We start from the raw sequence: 9,129 nt of genomic DNA, 5'->3' as shown, positions 1-9,129 counted from the left end.
GTTATTGATGGTTCTATTTTCTTTTCTTTAATCTGTACGTGCACGTTTTTTTTAATTTTTAAATACACCGCGCGGGTATCATTTGTTACCGATATCATTTGTAACCGTTAGTTCTAACAGAATTAAGGAATGAAGAGAGAGCATGCAAAACCTCATTTTTGATATCATCGAAAATTTGTAAGACTTACCCAGAGGGGGATTTCTTTCATAAAAAAGGGGGGTAGACATGGACCTCCATTATGTTGAAACAATAAGTTAATTGTTTATGGAATCACTGTTACGGTAGTCAGAAGTCCCCACTGCTACACCCCATGAAATTCGAAGTTTATATAAGATCATATAAGGTATTAATGATACCTTACTCGTATCAATTATTTTTTATTTCCTTATATATTAAATGAGATATATTGCGGTTTCGAAAATATTGGTAAGTACTTCAAGATGTTGAGAATATACTTACTGTAATAATTTGTTTAGTAAAGATTGTAGGATTTTTGAAAAATGCCCTAGTTTGTATAAGGATTCCTGGGGGGGAAATCTACCGTCCCCCCTTTTTTTGTTGTAAAAGGGAAGTGATAAAAATGTTAATTTCGCATCAAAATAGATTTTTTTCAAACCATAAGCAAATGTTAGCAAAGGGTCTGGAAAGGGAGATGTCAGCGCATATTAAGCTGAACTATTAGTAAACATTTTATTGAAAAAAGTGTTTTGTAAAATGATTTGCTTACAATGCTTCCTTAGTATTGTGCTACGCCACTGAAACCTTGATCATGTTTTGTTAGAGTTTAAAACATAGTGTTGTCTCCAGAAAATATTTTACCCATACAAAGATGATTAAAGATTAAGTAGAGGAAAGTCTTGGATTACCGAAATATTTTTCTTCAAATGCTCATCCGTCAAACAACCTTAAAAAGCGTTGTCTTAAATGCGCCAATTGTTCATCATTATACTATTTTTATACGTTCTATTGAATTGTTTTACATACCAATATCAATTTAACCCCAGCTCTTTAAAATAAAATCATGCATTGATAAAAAATATTAGATAATCATAACAAACTTTTACACGGATGAGTACATTGTGTGGTGCGCTAGTAAATATCATATGGTAATTAGAGAAAGGTTCCGATTTAAGTATTCCTTAGTTAAGTGAAGACTTAAGTAAGTTTATGCATACCGCTTAAGAATTTTACTTAACTAAGAAAATTCTTAGTGAAATCTAAGTTTAAGGAATACGTTAAGATGTTTTATGCATACGGCCCCAGATTGCTACCATGTGTCGGTCCGTGTTTTGTAGAAACAGTTTTCAACAAGATCCTTGGTTTGTCTCAGAAAGCTAGCACACACTAAGTTTTTCAGATTTGGAAACATGGTAATATAACACCAAAATTTCGACAAAAAAGTACCAAAGTTGTGTAATCAACTTCAGTTATCGTTCAAAATCCATGGATCACAATTATAACGACTATATTTTGACCGACTGCAATAATTGATTCCAAAAACACAAAACTGGGTAGAAATTATCATTAATAGGTGTAAAACTACTAATTCATAGCCCCATTGCTTTCTATGTTAGATTCTGCAATTTCAAACATTAATGCCATTATGGCTTCTTTGTCTTAAGTTCAAATAAAGTGGCAGTTATTTCATGTCAAAACTGTACCTTATCCTGACTTGTGCTGCAAAAATCAACATACCTTTAATTGCATATTAGAGCGTACTGGTTCACTGAAGTTTGATAGTACAAAAACAGGAATTTCTGATCTGAATAACAGGTCAAATTGCCCTTCTATCAAAATTTCATATACTTCTTTATAATTTAAATAAATCTCTCCACAAGGGTTCTACAGTGATCCCAAGTCCCAAAGTTTTCATTTTATACCACAAATAACCAAATATACACTTTTCAGCTCATTCACTCACTCTCTCACTAATTCACTCACTCCAACTCATTCACTCAGCTCATTCACTCACTCTCTCCAACTCATTCAACTCATTCACTCCCTCTCTCCAACTCATTCACTCTCCCTAGCTCATTCACAGCTCATTCACTCTCACCAGCTCATTCTCCAGGTCATTCACAGCTCATTCTCCAGGTCATTCACAGCTCATTCGGCCATTCACAGCTCATTCACTCACTCCACTCCAACTCATTCACTCACTATCTCCAACTCATTCACTCATTCTCTCTCACTCTCTCCAACTCATTCATTCACTCACTCTCTCTCACTCACTCTCTCCAACTCATTCAACTCATTCCATGTCATTCACTCACTCTCTCCAGCTCACTCACTCTTTCCAGCTCACTCACTCTTTCCAGCTCACTCACTCTCTCCAGCTCACTCACTCTCTCCAGCAGCTCACTCACTCTCTCCAGCAGCTCACTCACTCTCTCACAGCAGCTCACTTACTCTCTCCAGCTCACTTACTCTCTCCAGCTCACTCACTCTCCCCAGCTCATTCACTCACTGTCTCGTTCTTACTTACCATTAAATATTACCTTTCCTTAGACATCCTCCTAGGCAATGTACAACCCAATAGGACTTAGTCCACTTCTATGATGGCTATGATGGCTGGCAGAAGCAATGCTTATGTTCTACTCCGCTGTGAACAATCACAGTATATCCAGGAGAACACCATTGTCTACCAGTATCAGGGAAAGGGTGACACCTTCACCTTCAGTTAAACTTCATTAGGTGAGGAGCCAGATTATTTGTTTCTTTACATGAAAACTTTAAATCTAATCCAAAATGTTGTATGGTTTGGTATTTTTACAAATGACTTCTTGCAGTTTTATCTTACAGAAGGATGTTTATGATATATTGCTATCATTTGCATGATGGTTTTTCATCATTCTATGTACTTTTCAAATATGATTGTGGAAACATGTTTTATTTAATAAATTATTGAGAAAATTGCAAACATCCATATTTAAGGACGATAACTGCAATTGATATTTTATTCAGGACCCGTATGCATAAAGCTACTTAAGTTAAGATTTTCCTTAGTAAACACTTAAGTTAAGGAAACTCCGCCCTTTTTATTTAAGTGGTATGCATAAAAAATCTTAAACTAAGTATTTCCTAAGTAAAATCTTAGTTGTTTTAAGTCATGCCCACAAAACTTAAGTGGTATGCATAAAACTCCTTATACTAAGGAAACGCCTAAGATAACACTTAAGTCTAAGGTACCTATACATGCTATAGAGCTTCCTTAAATTTTCAAAAATACAACAATGTAGTTAAAAAATCAGTCGAAAGTATGCGTTTTCTCCAGAACATTAATAGGTTACCTACAATTAAATTGATTAATAACTATATCAGTAATAAAATACTAATTATTCGTTATTATGCTAAATATTAACGATCATCGTAATTTTCTTCAAATCACGTATAATCAACAAATCAAGAGATAACAGTAAGTAGTTATATACTATTTCCCATATCTCGTGTGTATACCGAAAAGTACTCAGTTTTTATACTCATGTTATTGATGGTTCTATTTTCTTTTCTTTAATCTGTACGTGCACGTTTTTTTTAATTTTTAAATACACCGCGCGGGTATCATTTGTTACCGATATCATTTGTAACCGTTAGTTCTAACAGAATTAAGGAATGAAGAGAGAGCATGCAAAACCTCATTTTTGATATCATCGAAAATTTGTAAGACTTACCCAGAGGGGGATTTCTTTCATAAAAAAGGGGGGTAGACATGGACCTCCATTATGTTGAAACAATAAGTTAATTGTTTATGGAATCACTGTTACGGTAGTCAGAAGTCCCCACTGCTACACCCCATGAAATTCGAAGTTTATATAAGATCATATAAGGTATTAATGATACCTTACTCGTATCAATTTTTTTTTTATTTCCTTATATATTAAATGAGATATATTGCGGTTTCGAAAATATTGGTAAGTACTTCAAGATGTTGAGAATATACTTACTGTAATAATTTGTTTAGTAAAGATTGTAGGATTTTTGAAAAATGCCCTAGTTTGTATAAGGATTCCTGGGGGGGGAATCTACCGTCCCCCCTTTTTTTGTTGTAAAAGGGAAGTGATAAAAATGTTAATTTCGCATCAAAATAGATTTTTTTCAAACCATAAGCAAATGTTAGCAAAGGGTCTGGAAAGGGAGATGTCAGCGCATATTAAGCTGAACTATTAGTAAACATTTTATTGAAAAAAGTGTTTTGTAAAATGATTTGCTTACAATGCTTCCTTAGTATTGTGCTACGCCACTGAAACCTTGATCATGTTTTGTTAGAGTTTAAAACATAGTGTTGTCTCCAGAAAATATTTTACCCATACAAAGATGATTAAAGATTAAGTAGAGGAAAGTCTTGGATTACCGAAATATTTTTCTTCAAATGCTCATCCGTCAAATAACCTTAAAAAGCGTTGTCTTATATGCGCCAATTGTTCATCATTATACTATTTTTATACGTTCTATTGAATTGTTTTACATACCAATATCAATTTAACCCCAGCTCTTTAAAATAAAATCATGTATTGATAAAAAAAATTAGATAATCATAACAAACTTTTACACGGATGAGTACATTGTGTGGTGCGCTAGTAAATATCATATGGTAATTAGAGAAAGGTTCCGATTTAAGTATTCCTTAGTTAAGTGAAGACTTAAGTAAGTTTATGCATACCGCTTAAGAATTTTACTTAACTAAGAAAATTCTTAGTGAAATCTAAGTTTAAGGAATACGTTAAGATGTTTTATGCATACGGCCCCAGATTGCTACCATGTGTCGGTCCGTGTTTTGTAGAAACAGTTTTCAACAAAATCCTTGGTTTGTCTCAGAAAGCTAGCACACACTAAGTTTTTCAGATTTGGAAACATGGTAATATAACACCAAAATTTCGACAAAAAAGTACCAAAGTTGTGTAATCAACTTCAGTTATCGTTCAAAATCCATGGATCACAATTATAACGACTATATTTTGACCGACTGCAATAATTGATTCCAAAAACACAAAACTGGGTAGAAATTATCATTAATAGGTGTAAAACTACTAATTCATAGCCCCATTGCTTTCTATGTTAGATTCTGCAATTTCAAACATTAATGCCATTATGGCTTCTTTGTCTTAAGTTCAAATAAAGTGGCAGTTATTTCATGTCAAAACTATACCTTATCCTGACTTGTGATGCAAAAATCAACATACCTTTAATTGCATATTAGAGATTACTGGTTCCCTGAAGTTTGATAGTACAAAAAACAGGAACTTCTGATCTGAATAACAGGTCAAATTGCCCTTCTATCAAAATTTCATATACTTCTTTATAATTTAAATAAATCTCTCCACAAGGGTTCTACAGTGATCCCAAGTCCCAAAGTTTTCATTTGATACCACAAATAACCAAATATACCCGCAATTGGCAAAGATACAGCTAAGCGTAAGAAATATTTTGTTAAAAATATGTACTACTTTCTTGTATGTTCTTTCCGACCGGGCCTGAATTAAATGTTCTATACCTTTTACTAAGTTGTCAAAACGAAATGATTACATCAAGTTTTCTTGTTTTTCTCTGAATTTTGTATTGGTGGCGTAATGAAAAAGGCGACCATGTCTGATGACGACACATAGAAAGAACCCATATTTTTACTTAACTATTTACAATTTCATCACTTCAGTTACTGAACGCAACACCCGTCAATCAGACTACATAAATTGGAACAATGAAAGCAAGAATGGCTTACGTCATTTAACCTAAACAAGTCATGTAGCTCCTTTTCGAGATATTGATTTATAAAATATGGCGGGAAAAGGATGACTAGGACTGTTACCTTATATTTGCATTGGTATTATTTGGGTCTCAAATCAAAAGAAAAAAATCAAGACATTTTGTCAAATGACCTTTTATAAGCTAATAACTCTTATGTTAACAAATAAATAGGTGTTATGGCGCAAAATATTTTACCTTGTATCGTATGGAAAAATCCAAGGATTCCGAACATTTCACTCTTATTCCAAAACCTCACCGAAGTAGGATGTACTTAGGTTTGGTTAGGTGAAAATTAATAAATCAAGAATTTAAAATTGATACTATAAGCTTGTAGTGCAATCTTTAAGAAAAAATAAGCTAAAAATATTGATAGGTCATGGAACTCCTTTTCGAGATATTTGAGATTTAAAATATGGCGGGAAAAGGCTGACTCGGACTTTTAACTTATGTTTGCAATGGTATCATTTGGGTCCCAAAACAAAAGAAAGAAAATTAAGAATCTTCTTAAATTTTGGTAAATGACCTTTTATGACCTATTTAGTCTTACATGAAAAAATCAATGGGTGTTATGGGGATATTTGACCTTGTTTTGTATGGAAAAACACCAAGGAGTCCGAAAATTTGTCACGAATTCCAAAACCTAAGTACATCTTTAAGTCATCCACATAACAAGAATGCATAAACCAATCATCTTTGAATACATACTAAATTATCATAAAAAAAATCAACAGAGAAGCTAAATAGCTTGGCATTACCAATTATCTTTGAATACACACTAACTGATCATAAATTAAAATCAACAGACAAAGCTAAATGTCTTCGCGGTACCATCAGACAAGGAACTCGAATATAAATAACATCACAAATAAAGCAAATGCGTCATTAAGATTTAACAAAAGAAATATAAAAATGTGCAACGTGCTTACAAAACATATGCCATATGTTTTCAATTAAAAAATATCCTAACTGGATATAATGTTTTACCAATTGATACATACGTAAAAAGCACGAATAGAATGATACTCTAAAAGTATTACTTTTATAATACTTGTACAATAACTTGATTTTTTTTAACATAAAATAAAAAGGGTCTACCTACATTAGGAAGAACTCATTGAGATCTGTCCCCACAAAAAAAAACAAAAAAAAACCAAGAAAACTTGTTAATGGATAAAATGTTTGTTAAACTTATTTTAGATTTTAAAAAATAAAATGCAGCAAGATAAATGAAAATAATACTGCTGGTCGCACATGTTTCTTTCATTATACTACAAAGTTAAACACAATATGCCTCATTTGCATCAGGACGCCAATCTCTGGGTCCAAAACGTATGGTATTAGTAGTTCCCGAAGTCACGGTGTCAATAACGGGATACAGTTCAAAATTTGATTACCAGATTGATTATTCGGTGGTCTCATGGTCAGTGAGGGCAGTCGGGGTCAATACACAGACCACGACAATCCTTACTGAACAAAGGGACCATGACTCAAACTGGTCTCTTGGTATCTGTGGGAATTTCATATATAATATTTTGTTTCTTTTAATAATCCCAATGTAGGTTACAGAAGTATGCGACAGTCTTTTTTTCTGGCTCATACATAACTTTTGGCAATTTTTCATTAAATAATTGACATCGGGCTATCGGGAAGCAGTATCTAATCTCTATCTTCAGCGATGGACATTAAGATTCGTTTATACACTTGTGTATATTTATTAGCTACTACTACCTTACACATCAAAGCAATCATCTATGTAATTGGCAATGCAACGAAACAAAAGCAAGAACGACAAAATAAACACTTTTTTTACAAAAGTAAAACCACAACACATTAAAGACTTTGAAAAAAAAACTCACAACTTAAGAACTCACGTGTAGTAAACAAAACACGAAACACTAAGATTTTTTTGATTTTTTTGTTCTTCCAAAAAACAATCACGATAAGTCTAAATAGGGCGCAAGTTCCATATCAGGAAAGTCGCCTCCCAAAATAACAATATAATAATAACAAAACATATGTCAGACCAAAAAATTAAACTGGTCGAGAATCAATAACAAGGCCAATGCAGAAATAATTAAGTAATGATATCTTTATTAATTAACTAACAGTGTTATCTGGGGTTGTTTGTTTTTTTTTGTTGTTTTTTTTTAATTTATCTATTTATTTATTTTTATTTATTTTTTTTTTTTTTTATTATTTTTTTTTTGGGGGGGGGGGTATTTCCTTTCAACATATTTTAACATGTTTTACCTAGAAATTGAACTATCAAAATTTGAGTTTCCTTTTATTAGCTGCAATGTAAAATGATTTGGTGCTGTTTGGAAGTGTCTTCTACTTTTGTTGTTGTTTTAAAGGTACCGAAAACTTGATTTTCACAAATTGTAATAACATATATGTTATAAGTCGCCAAACAGACTTTATTCTTTTAAGAAACTATTCGGATATCCGCACTTCCACATTTTGCAATTTTTCATCTCCCTTTGTAAAAGTGGAAAAGGGAAAAGGTGTTTAATTAATTGAGCGGAAACACAACGCCGAAGCTTGCAGCATGGTTGTTCAACGATTAATAAAATTGAGAATGGAAACGGGGAATGTGTCAAAGAGAAAACAACCCGAACATAGAACAGACAACAGCAGAAGGTCACCAACAGGTCTTCAATACAGCGACAAATTCCCGCACCGGAGGCGTCCTTCAGCTGGCCCTTAAATAAATATATATACTATATTATTGTAGTTCAGTGATAATGAACACAATACTAAACTCCAAATTGTACACAAGTAACTAAAATTAAAAATAATACAAGACTAACAAAGGCCAGCGGCTCCTAACTTGGGACAGGCGCAAAAATGCGGCGCGGTTAAACATGTTTATGAGATCTCAACCCTCCCCTATACCTCTAGCCAATGTAGAAAAGTAAACGCATAACAATACACACATTAAAATTCAGTTCAAGAGAAGTCCGAGTCTGATGCCAGAAGATCATGATGTAACCAAAGAAAATAAACAAAATGACAATAATACATAAATAACAACAGACTACTAGCAGTTAACTGACATGCCAGCTCCAGACATCCATTAAACTGATTAAAAGATTATGTCTTCATCATATGAATATCAGGCTCAATTACTGTCGGGCGTATGACATTTGCGCCGATTTTGAAAATTTTCATTCTTTCATTTGCGCCGATTTCATTTTTTCATTTGCGCCGATTTTATTTTTTCTCCTAATTGAATTTACATGTAAGTTACAGGTAAGTTAATACTTTAACATGGGCTGAGCACAGAGTATAAAGACAAATTAAGCATCATTGGTAAATGACTATCCCATTTTTTCGGGTTACCATTCTTTCCCCCAAATGAAATCAATGACTGCTTCACGTTTGAC

The sequence above is a fragment of the Mytilus edulis genome, chromosome 5, assembly GCF_963676685.1.
Source record: "Mytilus edulis chromosome 5, xbMytEdul2.2, whole genome shotgun sequence".
In the NCBI taxonomy this organism is placed as follows: Eukaryota; Metazoa; Mollusca; class Bivalvia; order Mytilida; family Mytilidae; genus Mytilus; species Mytilus edulis.
Note: the sequence above shows the minus strand (reverse complement) of the source record.